This window comes from Loxodonta africana, chromosome 3 (genome assembly GCF_030014295.1).
Source record: "Loxodonta africana isolate mLoxAfr1 chromosome 3, mLoxAfr1.hap2, whole genome shotgun sequence".
In the NCBI taxonomy this organism is placed as follows: Eukaryota; Metazoa; Chordata; class Mammalia; order Proboscidea; family Elephantidae; genus Loxodonta; species Loxodonta africana.
Window position 1 is genome coordinate 210,899,622 of NC_087344.1, and position 18,851 is coordinate 210,918,472.

Genomic DNA, 18,851 nt, shown 5'->3' on the forward strand with positions numbered 1-18,851 from the left:
GAAGACTTCTCCCCCGTCACATGAGCATATGTAAATGCTCAGAACCCACCCTGGAAAGGAAGACCCAAAGCATTTGTCCCACCAGGGCCTTGAGTTACCTGTAAGGTGAAGGGCAGGGGTCACGACACCAGCACAGGACTCCCCAAGGATACTAAGAGTGAGCTGGAGCTAGATATGAAAGAAGTCTATGAAATAGGACCTGCATTCCCACTGAGTCCTGCTGCTGCTTTTCCCCCACCTCCTTGCCCTTTTCTCTCTCCCCTCCTGACCCTTTGGTGCCTTTGGTTCCAAAGACTCAGATAAAATGGTATCCTCCCAGCACAGGAAGCTTTGGTGTCTGCCAGGCCACCTTAGGGCAAGACCCAGGGGCAGAGGCCCTGGGAGCACCCAGCAGCTCTTAGAGATGTCCTGTCCATTCAGTCATCTGAACATCCTGCTCATTTAGGGTCACAAGTATATGGAGCCTGAGTTCCTCTGTGTGCAAGTACGTGGTTTTCTACAGCTCAATCTCTGATCTCCATGTGTGACAACAAAAGCTGTGTTTCAATGTAATACCCGTGTTTCTATCTTAGGGGCCGCTGGCCGCGGGAGGTTATGTCTCTTAGACCCTGGGCTAACACATCCAAGCCATTACTCCTCAGAGCCGCAGAGCGTGCTCAGCATAGCTGTGCTTTGAAGCTGCGGACTTTTCTCTGCTGTCCTTAAAACTGCAGTCTCCCAGTCCAAGCTTTATGCTGTTTTTGCTTGGAAAGTGACAGTGATTTGGTGGCTTTATTGGAGTCATTTCCTCCCCAAGGGGTGAGGTGCCTTTGCTCTTCCTTGCTTTTGAGGTATCATCCCTTTGTTCTCCCCTCCTGTCTTTCCTTGGCCTTCTGAATTGAGGGAGAAAGACTGATGGCAACCTAGGCTAAAGAAGGGTGTTTGTGACCCGAGTGCCAGAAGGGACAATTTAAGAACAAGGACTGGGCTCTGACTTGGCTGGAGAGGAGGGAGACGGGGGACAGAAAGCACAATGCCCAGCAGAGGTTGGTTTCTAAGAAGCCTGGAGCCCTAGACGTAGATAGGCTTGAGATCATCTGCCCAAGAGGAGCCACCTCTGACCTGCAGACATTTCCTCCAGGTTTCATGTCCTTGTTTTTGTTCAAGTTGGGTTAAGCCTTCCCCCCTGCCCCCGAAGAAACTCCAATGTTTTATACTTCTTGCCAGCCCCAAGCAGCCTCCCTCTCGCCCATCATTCCTTCTGCTTCCTGCTGCCCCATCGGGCGGTGTTTGGAGCAGTGACTTCCTTTTATCCAGTGAAGTAGCTGGTACGGACATCTTCACCCCACCTAATCTGAGTCACCTCCTGCAAGATGACTCTGAATTTCAGCCTAATTATGCCCTCCCAGGCTCCTGTGGGGTTGACCACGGAACCATCTCTGTTCCTGTTTGCTTTAAATATTGTTGTGTGTTTTGTATCTGTGGCCTTGGCCTACATCGTGCTCTGTACATATTGTAAAGTAACTGTTTGGAGTGATTTTCTTTCCCGTTGGGCAGATGTGGCCCCATATTCCTGCGCTTTCCACTTCATTGTTTAACAGAGAGGGGCAAGCCTCTGTATTAGCAGGACAGTCTTGGGTTCTGCAGAAGGGAACAGGTTTTTCTTTTTTTTCCTTGAAAACCATTTGGCTTTTTGATCCTTATATCCCATTATACCTTAAAGAGTAGGAGCTGCTCAGAAGAGCAGGTGTAAGCAACAGCGGCAGGATGGCACTGCCTTTTCCTGGGCACTAATCCTTACCAGGTCTGGTCTTCCCTCCCTGAAAGTATACGAAGCAACAGCTGCAGCAGCTATAGAGGAGATGCAAATCCTTGACAAGTACTCAGTGGAGGTTTGCTGTGTGCCTCCAGCCTCCCTACTTGGGGTGGAGGAACACAGGCGGCGGGGGTACATGTGCACCCATGGTCTGGTCAGAGGCATGTGGCGGGAACCCCCGCCCCACCCCAGGAGCAAGGGCTGGAAGAGTTTGCTGCTAAGAGCCCAGACCACCAGACCAAGGCTCTCTGAGTCACCCCACCCAGGACCTCATGGACATCACTCCTTGGGGCTCCACTAGGGGAGAAGGGAAAGACAGCCTTATCCCCAGGTGGGGTAGCTAAGACGTGGAGGAGAGCTGTTCTTTAGGATTCACATCTATTTCTTCCTCTTCAGGGTGTGCCAGCTCCCTTCCTTCTCTGCCTCGTGCATGTATGAAAATTCCTCCTCTTACCCTACCCTCTCCGTACCTCCCAAGATCAAAGGACCACATACAGAAGGGCCAGAGGGCACCCTGTGAAATGAAATGGTGATTCTTGGGTTTCTTCTCCCCAGGTTGCGAGGTAGGGGTGGAAGGACCTGGCTTAGGGAGTTAAGGTTAAGACTGCAGAAGGGCTAGAGAGTTATTGCATATGGGTTTTGAAGCCACCCATGTCACTTATATCCCATAGACCCTATTCTCCATCCCAGTGTCTACTCTAATGCCCCCAAGATTCAACTGGGCAGCTAGTTGGCCCCGTAATACTGGGCCTTTGTCATTGACTTTATTACTAGGGCATCCCAGAAAGCTTCCCAATGATCCCCTGCCATGGGACCCTCCCGGGATCGAGCCCCTCCTGCCCCAGCCCACCTGCTTGCCTTGGTGCTCAGCCCCCCGTTGGGAGCAGGTTGGGGCAAGCTGGAGGCCTGGGCTGGAAGGGCAGTGTTGCTGTTCATAGCTTTCATTCCATTGGCATTGCTCTGTTGGATTTAATTTCAGTCTTTCTGATTCTTCCCTTCTGTAAAGCGTACATTACCAAGTTCCTTGTTTTATACACACACACACACACACACACAAACTGTACTCTTTTTGCCTTTGTACATTCAGGCAAGAAGAGAATCTAAATCTTTTTAAGAGACAACCACCAGTCTGTGAGGGCTGCTTGTTATTTCTCCTGCAGTTTGCTGCTGAGCTACCTCCCCTTCCCCAGTTTCTCCCTTCTCTCCCAGGTTTCCTGATCTTCCTGGTCTGCTCCATGTGCATCCTCAGCTTCCCCTTCCCCGGCTGATGGCAAGCTGTTTGAACCCAGTGTCCAGACGCCCTGCCCCACAGTACTTTCCTGCCCAGCACTGTTTGCTGGCTTGGCCACTCCTCTTGTCACCCTTAGATCCCATTCACCAAAGTGGTTCAGACCCCTGGGTACTCTAGGACCTGTGTCCTATAGGCCCTGGCTCTGGGCACTCACCTGAGAAGCTATGCAGTTGGGAGTCCTCTGCCTAAGAGTTTGCACTATTTAAACTTGCCTGGGAGTCAGGATGGAGGGTTTTTAGGAATGAGTGAGAAACTGTCTCCCTGCTCTCCCCCTCAGATTCCAGCCTCCAGAGCGCTCTGATCCCAGAGACGGAGCATCATTCCTGGCTGACGGACTCCTGACGGACCCACCAGAACAAGGGCTATGGGTGTTGGGGTCAAGAGCATTTGGTCAGAATTTCAAAGGGTGGTAACATTCTGAAACAACCCAATGAAACCATTGTTCCGCCTCTCTAACTTTCTCCTTTTCCTCTACTTTCCTCCTTTCCCTTTTTCCCCTCTCAACTTCCTTTTCTTAATTGGGTTTGGAATTGAAGTATATTTTTAAGTTATTTGTTGTATTTATTGAATAAAGTTTTTAATGTCCCTGTTCTTAAAAAAAAATTAAAAAAGACGGGTTACACAGCCAGTTATTGTAATTGTTGTCAGTAAGTTGTACATCTGTGAAAAGCTGAATTGGCAAAAGTTATGTGACAGATATATTTACACTGACAAAATAAATAAATAAAAGAGTAGCTACTGAGGCTACTTGTGTACAACCAAACACCTCATGGGATTTTCTTCCTTGGTTTGGAGGTTTAGTGTCCTGGTTTCATGGAACATCACAGTTAATTGGGCTAATAATATGTTTCATGCTTCTATTCTGTCTCCTAGTTCGCTGTGTGGTGCCTCCAGTCTTAAAAGTTTGCAAGTGGCCATCCAAGTCTCAGTAATTGGTCTGTATGCACCTGGAACAACAGAGGAAAAAGAAGAGTCAGGAATAGAAGGCGAGTACAGAATGTGTGGCTAATTGCCTCCATGAACAACTGCCTCCTTTGCCATGAGACCAGAAGAACTGGATGGTGCCTGGCTACCATTACTGAACATTTTGATCAAAGATTTCATAGAAGAATCCTGATCAAAAGGGGGAAAGTAGAGAACAGAAATTCAAATTCTCAAGGATGCCAGGCTTTCTGGAGCTGTGGAGCATGGATGAACTCCTGAAACCATTGCCCCATGCAGTGCAATGAATCATTTCTGTGTGGTCTTTTGTGCCATGATCTTGTAACCCCACACCCAAGTGATTGGGTGAGACTGTGTCCCATCAAGGGAATTGGTCTGCTTTGCCACCCTGCTCAGCTTGAAATGAGCCACCCCAGAGGCAGGAAAGAGAAGATCTCACCACCACCAAGGAAGAACAGCCAGGAGTCAGGACATCCTTTGGACCCGGAATCCCTGCACTGAGAAGCTCCTGGTACCAGGAGACAGAGAGAGAAAGAGAGCTGTAACACTGAAGGCAGTAAGAAGAAGAGGCAGAGACCCAGCAGCAGAGACCTGGCAGCAGGAGATGGCGTGATGGGCTTCCTGGCCCATGGAGAGAGAAAGCTGAGTACCTTTGAGCAGAGGCCTAGGGTCAGATGGAGGGAGGCATGCCTGTGAGCATGGCTGGGAAGAGGCTGTCCTGATGGAAGAACTGTATCCTTGAGTGTTCCTGAGGGACGGCTGGTATCAGAATTGGTAAAGATGGTGGAGAGAGGAGGCATGCCTGACCTTCACCTCATAGGAATCAGCATTGGGCTGTTGATATTGATTCTCCTTCCTCCTTTTCAAGTTAGAGGTAGTCAGACTCCACTTCCATGCTTGTTTCTTTACACCTTGAGATAATCTTTAAACCTTAAACCAAAAAATATCCCCTGAAGTCTTCTTAAAACTGAATAGTTTTAACTTAACTAGTAAAAAAGTTCTGCCTTGAGCATTATGCCTTTTTAAGAACTATCTATATGGGATCAAATTGACAGCAGCAACTTGAAAGATTAGACTGGGAACTTAGGGGGCAGTGAGTTTATGTTAATAAGGGAGGAACAACTCAGAAAAGGGGGGTGAGAATGGTTGCACAGCTCAAAGAGTGTAAGCAAAGTCATGAAGTTGTACATGTAGAAACTGTTGAATTGGTATATTTTTTGCTGTGTATAGTCTCAACAACAACAAAATAAATAAAATTTAGAGGAAAAAAAAGAAAATGGCTAAAAAGATTCTCATGAATGGAGAAAATTCCAAGTGTTAAAGTAGCTTCTGGGAAAGGGCATAAGGGAGTGATGGTCAACAGGAAACTCATTTATTCAGCAAATATTCTTTGAATACGTACTATGTTCCTCGCGATGTTCTCATCTCTGGAGATACAATAATAAACAAGAGACACAAGGTCCCTGCTCTAATACAGCTTATGTTCTGATGGAAGGAGACGGAAAACCTGTTAAGTAAACACTGAGGAAATCTTAGAAAGAAAGTTAAGTTCCATGTAGAAAATGATACAGAGCCATGGGACAGTGACTGGTAGAGGCGCAGAGGGAATGCTCCTAGGAGTGGTCGGTGGAAACCTCTCTGCGGAGGTAACACTTGACCTGAGGCTGAATGATAGAAAGGAACCAGTGATGGGAACATCCTCAAAGGGCATTCCAGGCAGACAGAATTGCAAAGGAGGAGAATAGCTTGGTATGCACGAGAAAAAGAAAGGCAAGGGTGGCTGGCACATAATGAGTGAGCAGAAAAGTGATGGGAGGTAAGATTACAGGGGTAAGAAGAGGCCTCACTCTGCAGGGTCTTGCAACTAAGGTAAGGAGTTTGGGTTTTATTCTAATAGAATTGGAAAGCCAGGGAGTACTGTGATCTGACTTACTTTTTTTTTCTTTTTTTTACTCTTTTTTTTTTTTAATTTTTATTGAGCTTCAAGTGAACGTTAACAAATCAAGTCAGTCTGTCACATGTAAGTTTATATACACCTTACTCCATACTCCCATTTTCTCTCCCCCTATTGAGTCAGCCCTTCCAGTCTCTCCTTTCGTGACAATTTTGCCAGCTTCCAACCCTCTCTACCCTCCCATCCCCCCTCCAGACAGGAGATGCCAACACAGTCTCAAGCGTCCACCTGATACAAATAGCTCACTCTTCATCAGCATCTCTCTCCTACCCACTGTCCAGTCCCTTCCATGTCTGATGAGTTGTCTTCGGGAATGGTTCCTGTCCTGGGCCAACAGAAGGTTTGGGGACCATGACACCCGGGATCCCTCTAGTCTCAGTCAGACCATTAAGTATGGTCTTTTCGTGAGAATTTGGGGTCTGCATCCCACTGATCTCTGGCTCCCTCAGGGGTTCTCTGTTGTGCTCCCTGTCAGGGCAGTCATCGGTTGTGGCGGGCACCAACTAGTTCTTCTGGTCGCAGGATGATGTAAGTCTCTGGTTCATGTGGCCCTTTCTGTCTCTTGGGCTCATAGTTGTCGTGTGACCTTGGTGTTCTTCATTTTCCTTTAATCCAGGTGGGTTGAGACCAATTGATGCATCTTAGATGGCCACTTGTTAGCATTTAAGACCCCAGACGCCACATTTCAAAGTGGGATGCAGAATGTTTTCATAATAGAATTATTTTGCCAATTGACTTAGAAGTCCCCTTAAACCATGGTCCCCAAACCCCCGCCCTTGCTCCGCTGACCTTCGAAGCATTCAGTTTATCCCAGAAACTTCTTTGCTTTTGGTGCAGTCCAGTTGAGCTGACCTTCCGTGTATTGAGTATTGTCCTTCCCTTCACCTACAGTAGATCTTATCTACTAAAAAAAAAACTAATCAGTAAAAAACCCTCTCCCACCCTCCCTCCTTCCCCTCCTCGTAACCACAAAAGTATGTGTTCTTCTCAGTTTATACTATTTCTCAAGATCTTATAATAGTGGTCTTATACAATATTTGTCCTTTTGCCTCTGACTAATTTTGCTCAGCATAATGCCTTCCAGGTTCCTCCATGTTATGAAATGTTTCACAGATTCGTCACTGTTCTTTATCGATGAGTAGTATTCCATTGTGTAAATATACCACAATTTATTTAACCATTCATCCATTGATGGACACCTTGGTTGCTTCCAGCTTTTTGCTATTGTAAACAGAGCTGCAATAAACATGGGTGTGCATATAATATATCTGTTCGTGTGAAGGATCTTATTTCTCTAGGGTATATTCTGAGGAGTGGGATTTCTGGGTTGTATGGTAGTTCTATTTCTAACTGTTTAAGATAACGCCAGATAGATTTCCAAAGTGGTTGTACCATTTTACATTCCCACCAGCAGTGTATAAGAGTTCCAATCTCTCCACAGCCTCTCCAACATTTATTATTTTGTGTTTTTTGGATTAATGCCAGCCTTGTTGGAGTGAGATGGAATCTCATCGTAGTTTTCATTTGCATTTCTCTAATGGCTAATGATCGAGAGCATTTTCTCATGTATCTGTTAGCTGCCTGAATATCTTCTTTAGTGAAGTGTGTGTTCATATCCTTTGCCCACTTCTTGATTGGGTTGTTTATCTTTTTGTGACTGAGTTTTGACAGAATCCTATAGATTTTAGAGATCAGGCGCTGGTCGAAGATGTCATAGCAGGAAATTCTTTCCCAGTCTGTAGGTGGTCTTTTTACTCTTTTGGTGAAGTCTTTAGATGAGCATAGGTGTTTGATTTTTAGGAGCTCCCAGTTATCGGGTTTCTCTTTGTCATTTTTGGTAATGTTTTGTATTCTGTTTATGCCTTGTATTAGGGCTCCTAAGGCTGTCCCTATTTTTTCTTCCATGATCTTTATCGTTTTAGTCTTTATGTTTAGGTCTTTGATCCACTTGAAGTTAGTTTTTGTGCCTGGTGTGAGGTATGGGTCCTGTTTCATTTTTTTGCAAATGGATATCCAGTTATGCCAGCACCATTTGTTAAAAAGACTATCTTTTCCCCAATTAACTGGCACTGGGCCTTTGTCAAATATCAGCTGCTCATATGTGGATGGATTTCTATCTGGATTCTCAATTCTGTTCCATTGGTCTATGTGCCTATTGTTGTACCAGTACCAGGCTGTTTTGACTACTGTGGCTGTATAATAGGTTCTAAAATCAGGTAGAGTGAGGCCTCCCACTTTCTTCTTCTTTTTCAGTAATGCTTTACTTATCTGAGGCTTCTTTCCCTTCTATATGAAGTTGGTGATTTGTTTCTCCATCACATTAAAAAATGACATTGGAATTTGGATCGTAAGTGCATTGTATGTATAGATGGCTTTTGGTAGAATAGACATTTTTACTATGTTAAGTCTTCCTATCTGTGAGCAAGGTATGTTTTTCCACTTAAGTAGGTCCTTTTTAGTTTCTTGTAGCAGTACTTTGTAGTTTTCTTTGTATAGGTCTTTTACATCTTTGGTAAGATTTATTCCTAAGTATTTTATTTTCTTGGGGGCTACTGTGAATGGTATTGATTTGGTGATTTCCTCTTCGATGTTCTTTTTGTTGATGTAGAGGAATCCAAGTGATTTTTGTATGTTTATCTTATAACCTGAGACTCTGCCAAACTCTTCTATTAGTTTCAGTAGTTTTCTGGAGGATTCCTTAGGGTTTTCTGTGTATAAGATCATGTCATCTGCAAATAGAGATAATTTTACTTCCTCCTTGCCAATCCGGATGCCTTTTATTTCTTTATCTAGCCTAATTGGTCTGGCTAGGACCTCTAGCACAATGTTGAATAAGAGCGGTGATAAAGGGCATCCTTGTCTGGTTCCCGTTCTTAAGAGAAATGCTTTCAGGCTCTCTCCATTTAGAGTGATGTTGGCTGTTGGATGCCCTTTATTATGTTGGGGAATTTTCCTTCAATTCCTATTTTGGTGAGAGTTTTTATCATAAATGGGTGTTGGACTTTGTCAAATGCCTTTACTGCATCAATTGATAAGATCATGTGGTTTTTGTCTTTTGTTTTATTTATATGGTGGATTACATTAATGGTTTTTCTAATATTAAACCAGCTTTGCATACCTGGTATAAATCCCACTTGGTCATGGTGGATTATTTTTTTGATATGTTGTTGAATTCTATTGGCTAGAATTTTGTTGAGGATTTTTGCATCTATGTTCATGAGGGATATAGTTCTGTAATTTTCTTTTTTTGTGATGTCTTTACCTGGTTTTGGTATCAGGGAAATGGTGGCTTCATAAAATGAGTTAGGTAGTATTCCGTCATTTTCTGTGCTTTGAAATACCTTTAGTAGTAGTGGTGTTAACTCTTCTCTGAAAGTTTGGTAGAACTCTGCAGTAAAGCCATCTGGGCCAGGGCTTTTTTTTGTTGGGAGTTTTTTGATTACCGTTTCAATCTCTTTTTTTGTTATGGGTCTATTTAGTTGTTCTACTTCTGATTGTGTTAGTTTATGTAGGTAGTGTTTTTCCAGGAATTCATCCATTTCTTCTAGGTTTGCAAGTTTGTTAGAGTACAATTTTTCGTAATAATCTGATACGATTCTTTTAATTTCAGTTGGGTCTGTTGTGATGTGGCCCATCTCGTTTCTTATTCGGGTTATTTGTTTCCTTTCCTGTATTTCTTTAGTCGGTCTGGCCAATGGTTTATCAATTTTGTTAATTTTTTCAAAGAACCAGCTTTTGGCTTTGTTAATTCTTTCAATTGTTTTTCTGTTCTCTAATTCATTTAGTTCAGCTCTAATTTTTATTATTTGTTTTCTTCTGGTGCCTGATGGATTCTTTTGTTGCTCACTTTCTATTTGTTCAAGTTGTAGGGACAGTTTTCTGATTTTGGCTCTTTCTTCTTTTTGTATGTGTGCATTTATCAATATCAATTGGCCTCTGAGCACTGCCTTTGCTGTGTCCCAGAGGTTTTGATAGGAAGTATTTTCATTCTCGTTGCATTCTATGAATTTCTTTATTCCCTCCTTAATGTCTTCTATAACCCAGTCTTTTCTGAGCAGGGTATTGTTCAGTTTCCAAGTGTTTGATTTCTTTTCCCTAATTTTTCTGTTTTTGATTTCCACTTTTATGGCCTTGTGGTCTGAGAAGATGCTTTGTAATATTTCGATGTTTTGGATTCTGCAAAGGTTTGTTTTATGACCTAATATGTGGTCTATTCTAGAGAATGTTCCATGTGCGCTAGAAAAAAAAGTATACTTTGCAGCAGTTGGGTGGAGAGTTCCGTATAAGTCAATGAGGTCAAGTTGGTTGATTGTAGTAATTAGGTCTTCCGTTTTTTATTTTTTTTGCTCTTTTTGTTTGTGTCTCTATTGAGCTTCTTACCGGATGTCCTGTCCTTCTCCGAAAGTGGTGTGTTGAAGTCTCCTACTATAATTGTGAAGGCGTCTATGTCACTTTTCAGTTCTGTTAAAATTTGTTTTATGTATCTTGCGGCCCTGTCATTGGGTGCATAAATATTTAATATGGTTATATCTTCCTGGTCAATTGTCCCTTTTATCATTATGTAGTGTCCTTCTTTGTCCTTTGTGGTGAATTTAACTTTAAAGTCTATTTTGTCAGAAATTAATATTGCTACTCCTGCTCTTTTTTGCTTATTGTTTGCTTGATATATTTTTTCCATCCTTTGAGTTTTAGTTTGTTTGTCTCTCTAAGTCTAAGATGTGTCTTTTGTAGGCAGCATATAGACGGATCATGTTTGTTTATCCAGTCTGAGACTCTCTGTCTCTTTATTGGTACGTTTAGTCCATTTACATTCAGCGTAATTATAGATGTGTTTAGTGTTGTCATTTTGGTGCCTTTTTCTGTGTGTCGTTGACAATTTCATTTTTCCACTTACTTTTTTGTGCTGAGACATTTTTCTTTGTAAATTGTGTGTTCCTCATTTTCGTAGTATTTGACTTTATGTTTGCTGAGTCATTACGTTTTTCTTGGTTTTTATTTTGAGTTATGGAGTTATTATACCTCTTTGTGGTTACTTTAATATTTACCCCTATTTTTCTAAGTAAAAACCTAACTTATATTGTCCTATATCGCCTTGTATCCCTCTCCATATGGCAGTTCTATGCCACCTGTATTTAGTCCCTCTTTTTGATTATTGTGATCTTTTACATATTGAGTTCAATGATTCCCTGTTTTTTAGCGTTTTTTTTTTTTAATTAATCTTAATTTGTTTTTGTGATTTCCCTATTTGAGTTGATATTAGGATGTTCTGTTCTGTGACCTTGTGTTGTGCTGGTATCTGACGTTATTGGTTTTCTGACCAAACAATTTCCTTTAGTATTTCTTGTAGCTTTGGTTTGGTTTTTGCAAATTCTCTAAGCTTGTGTTTATCTGTAAATATCTTAATTTTGCCTTCATATTTCAGAGAGAGTTTTGCTGGATATATGATCCTTGGCTGGCAGTTTTTCTCCTTCAGTGCTCTGTATGTGTCATCTCATTGCCTTCTTGCCTGCATGGTTTCTGCTGAGTAGTCTGAACTTATTGATTCTCCCTTGTAGGAGACCTTGTTTTTATTCCTGGCTGCTTTTAAAATTTTCTCTTTATCTTTGGTTTTGGCAAGTTTGATGATAACACGTCTTGGTGTTTTTCTTTTTGGATCAATCTTAAATGGGGTTCGATGAGCATCTTGGATAGATATCCTTTCGTCTTTCATGATGTCAGGGAAGTTTTCTGCCAGCAGATCTTCAACTATTCTGTGTTTTCTGTTATCCCTCCCTGTTCTGGGACTCCAATCACACGCCAGTTATCCTTCTTGATAGTGTCTCACGTGATTCTCAGGGTTTCTTCATTTTTTTTAATTCTTTTATCTGATTTTTTTTCAGCTATATTGGTGTTAATTCCCTGGTCCTCCAGATTTCCCACTCTGCATTCTAATTGCTCGAGTCTGCTCCTCTGACTTCCTATTGCGTTGTCTAATTCTGTAATTTTATTGTTAATCTTTTGGATTTCTGAATGCTGTCTCTCTATGGATTCTTGCAACTTATTAGTTTTTCCACTATGTTCTTCAATAATCTTTTTTAGTTCTTCAACTGCTTTATCAGTGTGTTCCTAGGCTTTTTCTGTAGCTTGCCTTATTTCATTTCTGAGGTCATCCCTGATGTCTTGAAGCATTCTGTAAATTAGTTTTTTATATTCTGTATCTGGTAATTCCAGGATTGTATCTTCATTTGGGAAAGATTTTGATTCTTTAGTTTGGGGGGGTTGTAGAAGCTGTCATGGTTTGCTTCTTTATGTGGTCTGATATCGACTGCTGTCTCCGAGCCATCACTAAGATATTGTAGAGATTTATTTTGTATTTGCTCACTGAGTCTTATCTTGTTTTGTTTTCTTTCAATATATGTAGATGGGCTACTAGATTGCACTGTGTTGATTGTTGTAGCCCTTGACTCACTTATGACCTATTACCAGCTGGTTTGGGCTGTTACCAGATATAGATGCCTGAGTCCATTCACTATTCTTGAGTAGAATCCGATTTGGGGTCATCAAGTGTGTGATGCACAGTGTCACCTATCCACCTTGAGAAGTAGTGGTGATAGTTGTGTGCACCAGATTCTAGTAGCTGCTGGGGTTCACACTCCAGGGGGAGCAGGATGCTGACAGGCTTCCCCCAAGTGTCAGTGAGGTAGGTGTGTCTCTATTCCTAAAGCACCTTGGTGGGTGGGCTCTGCAGCTGTACCTTAGGCCCCCAATGCAAGTACCTCTACAGATTGGTAGGTGTCACCCTCCTTAGACCCCTAAGGCAGGAGGCTAGGTGGTCTGGGGGGAGCTTCAGCCCTCAGTTCCCTGTTGTGGGTCAGTGAGGGCTCTGTTGAATACGCAGAGATATCAGACCTGGGAAACTTGTCTTTCCAGTAAATCTGCTAAAACAAATGCAGTCAGATCCCTGTCAGAAATGCCTTTGCATTATAATAGCCACCTTGTTCCCTGTAGGGATGAAAGCCCGAGACTGTGGATCACATATGCTTGGCTGGAGCTGGTTCTGTGTTTTTAGTCCAATTAGGGAAGGATTTTTGGTCTCTGGGTTTTTTGTGGTTGCTTCTCTCAGGCCAGAAGAATGGGTTAGGAAAAGACCAAAAAAAAAAAAAAAAAAAAAGGAAAAGAAAAACCGCGGAGTAGTTCTCCCTCTGGCTCAGGAAATTCCAATGTTAATGAAGCTGCCTGGGAAGGGTAAGGGAGGGTTCAGAAAAATAGGAGGGGAGAGTAGCACCCCAGAATATAGACAAAGTTACTTATCTTGCTTGGGATGACTGTTTTATCTGAGATTCCCGAGGGGCACGTCACCTGTGTGTGCTGGCTGGGTAGAGATTGCCCCCGAGGATCAGGCCCGTGTCCCGTGCTTGCGCTGTCTGAGAAGTCGTGGTGAGTTCCTTCGCTGCCAATCCAAAGCCCCGTGCCAAGGTTCCCCAGCTGGGATGCTGCACTCCCAGCTCCAAAACCAGTCACTGCCTCCGGTGACTTCTCCTCCCGCCAGCCGCGTCGCTGCGCTGCCCGCGAGGACTGGCTGGGTCCCCCCGAGGTCAATTCAGGGGCCTGGGGCTGTGCTCTGTGTTTGCACTGTCACGGGATGTTGTGCTCTGCTTCCCTGTGCCCAATCCAAAGCGCTGCGCCAAGGTTCCCCAGCTGGGACGCTGCACTTCCGGCTCCAAAACCAGTCGCTGCCTCCCGGTGACTTCTCCTCCCGCCAGCTGCCTCGCCGCGCTGCCCGTGCGGACCGGCTGCACCCCCTCCTGAGGTCAGTTCAGGGGGTAGGGCTGCACCCTGTGTTTGCACCGTCGCAGGATGCCGTGCTCAGCTCCCCTACACCCTGTCCAAAGCCCGGCGCCAAAGTTTCCTGACTGGGACGCCGGCTCCAGGCTCCGAAAACAGTCGCTGCTTCCCCGTAGTTGTTCGTTCTCGGTCTCTGTAACTCAGGTCAACTCTTTAAATCTGTGTTTGTTGGTCAGGGTTCGTAGGTTGTCATGTATGTGATCCATTCACTTGTTTTTCCCAGTCTTTGTTGCAAGAGGGATCCGAGGTAGCGTCTACCTAGTCAGCCATCTTGGCCCCTCCTGACTTACTTTTTAAAGAGTGTTCCAGTTGATGACATGAACTTCTGAGGGTTATGGCAACCCACGTTCTTGGGAGATGTTGACTCTTTGTATGTGGATTCAGAAGATAAGATGTGCCCATTTTCAGCTAATGCCAAAGGTATTCTTGTATATCCAAGTTTTGGAATATGCTTAACAAATTTGCCAACCTCAGAGAAGAAAGATATGTAGCCGTCCACTGCTTTTGGATGTCCTAAGAAGGCATGGGGCATTCGCTGGACTTAGGAGAAGAGAAAAAGCTTTGTGTTTAGTGAATTCAATGCAAAATTTTTGAAGTATGTGGTTCTGATATATAGTTTAAGGAAAATTATTCCTCTCATAACAATCTGACAATCCAGAATCATCTTTATTGAGTTTTACAGTTATGCTTTTCTGGCTTTCTTTTTTTTTTTTTTTAATTTAAGGTCATTTTAGGTAACAACCATAAGGAACCTGTCTCTCCCTTTGCTGTCGCCCCTGAGAAATTATTTTTAAAATTAATGCCAGGATAATTGGCTTTTCCTGAGGAAACTGTATGATTTTTTTCTTTCTGGTGACAAGATCTACACGATATACTTTATTTCCAGTTTTTGAACTGGCTGCTTAAAACTTGAAATTCAGTCACAGAAATGAAACATACACCTACTGATAGTGTATTGCATCCTCTTATCTGTATTTACTGCTCAGTGTATCTGAGATTTTATTGTAAGCAGCCTCAAATCTTTTTGGGAATAGGGTGGGTGTCAGTTTTACCATATACGTGTGTTGTGACTAATAGTCTGTTTAATAAACCAAAATCTGCTCTAAATCTTTCTATGGGATATTGTTAACAGTAAAGGATACAGGTAAATATGAATCCCAAGGACTATAGTGACTATGAATTTAAAAGCATTTTTATGACAACAGAGTGAACTGATTTCCTCATATATGCGAGTCAGTACTTTCTGCTCCCACACAGCTTGTAAACAGAAGGCAAGGCCATTCTTACTGCTAATCAATAAATACTGCATTTTTTTTTAACACAGAGTTTATTTCACATGCGTATTTTTGTCTCCCCACCATTTCCATTTGTCTGACCACTGCTACTGCTATGTCCTATCATAACACTCCAAGCAAGGAGTGGAGGGAGTTCCAACTTTAAAAACCAAATAGGCATTTTGGACAACACGTTCTTGGCAAAGGAACCTGGACACTTATCAGACACAGTAGGGAAAGTTCTCACTCTGCACTATTGAAAGAACAGACAGCTATCAACTGTTACAGAAATGAAATAAGACAGAAAATTTTAACATACTGTTTAAACTATTTTCTTCAAGAGATTTCTTCCATTGCCAGAGATCTTGATCCTGGTCGGTCATCTGGAAGCAATTCTTCATGTAGTGGATGAGTTTGGCTTCCACTTTGGGAAGAGAACCACCTTTTTCTATACTTGCTTGTGCTTTTCTTTTAATGTCTTTTATGTCCCTTCAGTGTTTTAGGAGTTTTTTCCTGTTTTTGAGGGATTCTTAACCTCTCGATGGTCTTTTACATTCTGGTTTTTTTGTGCATTTTTGGCTGGAGTATCCTGTATAGATTTCTTCACTGAGCTTTGTCTTCAGTGTCTTCATCATCAGAGTCATCCTCATGATCTCCATCATCATCGTCATCATCATTGGTCGTCTTTGTCAGCAGCAAGTTTTACTTCTTTGTGTGGAACCTTGTCACCACCTGCAGGGGCAGATCACTTTCCCAGTCCTCCTGCTGTTCATCTGACCCTGCATCTCCCCCCACAGCTACTATGCTGTCCACTAATAGGTACAGGCCCCAAGCCACAGCTCTACTCTCAGACCGCAGGTGACTTTACTGCAAAGCCCCCGAGGGAGACCGCTGGCTGTACAGACATTTTCAAAGTTGCCAGCGTTACTGTAATTGGGCTGTCTTCATAGTTCATTGCCTCTGCTTCAGCAATGTGTGATTCATCCTTTGCACCAGCTGCTAAACTGACTGTTCTTAAGGATAACTCGTGTTCATTTTCATCATCATCCACCTTAAAATCATCCATAAATCTTTGTCGGCCTTTAGTTCACAACTGAAAAGATAATTTTGAGGATGTCCATGTCCGATGGATCTTCTGTGTGGTGATGGCATGCAAGGCGGGGGAGAAGGGTGGAGATAAACCACTACAGCTGCTGAGAACAGCTGCGCAGGACGGAATCACACCAGGGCTACTTGTATACTTCAAATAGTCTTTGTAGTTTAGCTTCCTTATTTTTTTATGCTTTTCATGTTAAATTTGTATGTCCGCATGTTAAGAAAGTGCAACTTCTGCTATAAAACTGTGCTGAAAAAAACTACATTTACAGAATAGCTTAGCAAATGGCACATTCAACCATGCCAGTAGACAGTTTCAAAGAGAAATTCGTAGGTAATAAAACACCACTTAGAGGGGTTTCCTGTCAACGATTTTAAAACTAAATTGTGTGTTGATTCTCTCAAAGGCTAAGCTCTGATTTATTTCTTTCCAATAATATTCCTATCAAGTCCTTTCCAATATAGGTTGGTTACAGTATTCCTGGGCACATACTGACTAAGCTAGAGCCTCACAGCAGGAAATCCGTTTAAACTTCTGCCTTATGGGAGCTGGATATAGACTTGAAAGTGCTAAACATATGAAACAAGTGCTGAGCAAATCTGCTGACCAAACAACAGTAATTATAGTGCAAATACCTTTTTACTTAGAAGGTTTGTCTCAGGGAACGTAGTGCTGGCATACATGCTAAAAGTGGGTGTGTCTGCTGCTAAGGGTCACAGACAAACTCAAGCGCTCCAGCCTTTATCGTGGCACACTCACAAGATACCTTACAAAAAGAAAGGAATGTCTTGATTTTTATATATAGGTAGCTATATTTTCAGGAGCCCTGGTGGTGCAACAGTTGAGCACTAGGCTGCTAACTGAAAGGCTGGCTATTAGAGCCTACTCAGCAGCTTTGCAGGAGAAAGATGTGGCGATCTGCTCCAGATTACAGCCTAGATAACCCTATGGGGCAGTTCTCATCTATCACATAGGGTTGCTAGGAATCCAAGTTGACTCAATGGTATCTAACAACAATGACAACAGCTATATATATAATTATATCCAGATTTGATATATATTGGATATGTAAGACATACCAAATACTATACATATATGTTGTTGTTAGGTGCCATCTAGTTGATTTTTCACTCATAGAGACCCCATGGGACAGAGTGGAACTGCTCCATAGGGTTTTCTAGGCTGTAATTTTTATGGGATATAGATAAATTTTATTATAAATTCAATCTGTATAGCTATAATAAAAGTCTTCAAATGTCACCTCAATCAAGCTTACCCTGACTAAATTATTTAAAATTGCAACCCCACTACCAGAACCTACCCAGCATTCCTGATCCCCTCTTTCTGCTGTTTTCCATATTACTTATCACCTTCTACTGTACAATATGATTTACTTATTTAATGTTTATTATTTATTGTCTTCTTTCTACTAGATAACTTCCATAAGAGTAGGGAATTTTTGACTCCCTAAAGAAAATAGTCTCTACATTATCAATCAGTTTTTTAGTTTAGAAAAGATCTAGATGTTAATATATCAATTTCAAAAAATGTATGTTAAACATACAATTATAGAGCCTTGATGTTCGATAATTGAATGGGCATTAAACGTGGAATGGTAGGAATAATTCAGAAACACATTCTACTTAAATAACCCACCTCTTTCCCTTCTTTTCAAATCATCACATTCTAATTTCTGAGCTAGGAACTCAGAGATCTGAGCTTATTAGAATAAAGTAAAGGCTGTGAGAGACTGTGCTACAAACTACTCAAGACTTGGCTCACAAACTTTGTAATAGCTTTTTATTATTGCTTTCAAGACGTTTACACTTGTTTTTGTTTGCATCTGGGTTCTAGGTGGTTGAGGTGGTTTTCAGGAAATACATTAACTCACGGATACACTGTAAGTGCCTAGGCCAGGGTCTGCACATATGTGCTCAGTAACTGTTGAATGAATCAAAATGCCATAACTACACGCGAGTATGCATATTGTCTGCAAAATGTATTGCTTTGAACAGTTTTATAGAAGACATGTATGATCATGTCCTCAATTCTTGGCATTCAACTTAATCTCCTCTTCTTGGTTACTTGAGTTGAATAAATATTGGCTTTTCTAAGTCAAAGCGTTCCTTCAAAATCTTTATTTGTAGAAAGTGAGTCGCTTAACTTTATGTAATTCTCTTATATTGTGTACCTATTTATTTCTAAATATTGTGTAATGAAAATGACAGAAAAATGGAGGATACTGTCCATTTCTGGGATCTTATTTCAGAATATGCGCATCTAAAACTTATGGTTATGACTAGTGTTAAATTAACAGTGGCAAAGGAAAACAAATGGCACTATTTAAAACAAACCAAACACACTGCCGTGGACTCGATTCCGACTCATAGCGACCCCATGCCAAAAACCAAACCAAACCCGTTGCTGTCGAGTTTGTTCTGACTCATAGCAACCCTAAAGGACAGAGTAGAACTGCCCCCTAGGGTTTCCAAGGAGCTGTTGGTGATTTGAACTGCTGACCTGTTAGTTAGCAGATGAACTGTAGTGACCCCATAGGACAGAGTAAAACTGCCCTCCTGAAGTCACTGGACCAACACTCTAATTTGATATTTAAACAGATAAAAGTTATTGAAGGAATGAAGCAGGGGAGAGCATGCATTTAGTTTGGCAGTAAC

At 42.3% G+C, this 18,851-nt stretch overlaps 1 pseudogene; it reads right to left on the reverse strand.

Annotated features, from left to right (window-relative positions):
* Positions 1–15,325: 15,325 nt before the first annotated feature.
* On the reverse strand, positions 15,326–16,237 carry LOC100663714 (nucleophosmin-like; annotated as a pseudogene).
* Positions 16,238–18,851: the final 2,614 nt, after the last annotated feature.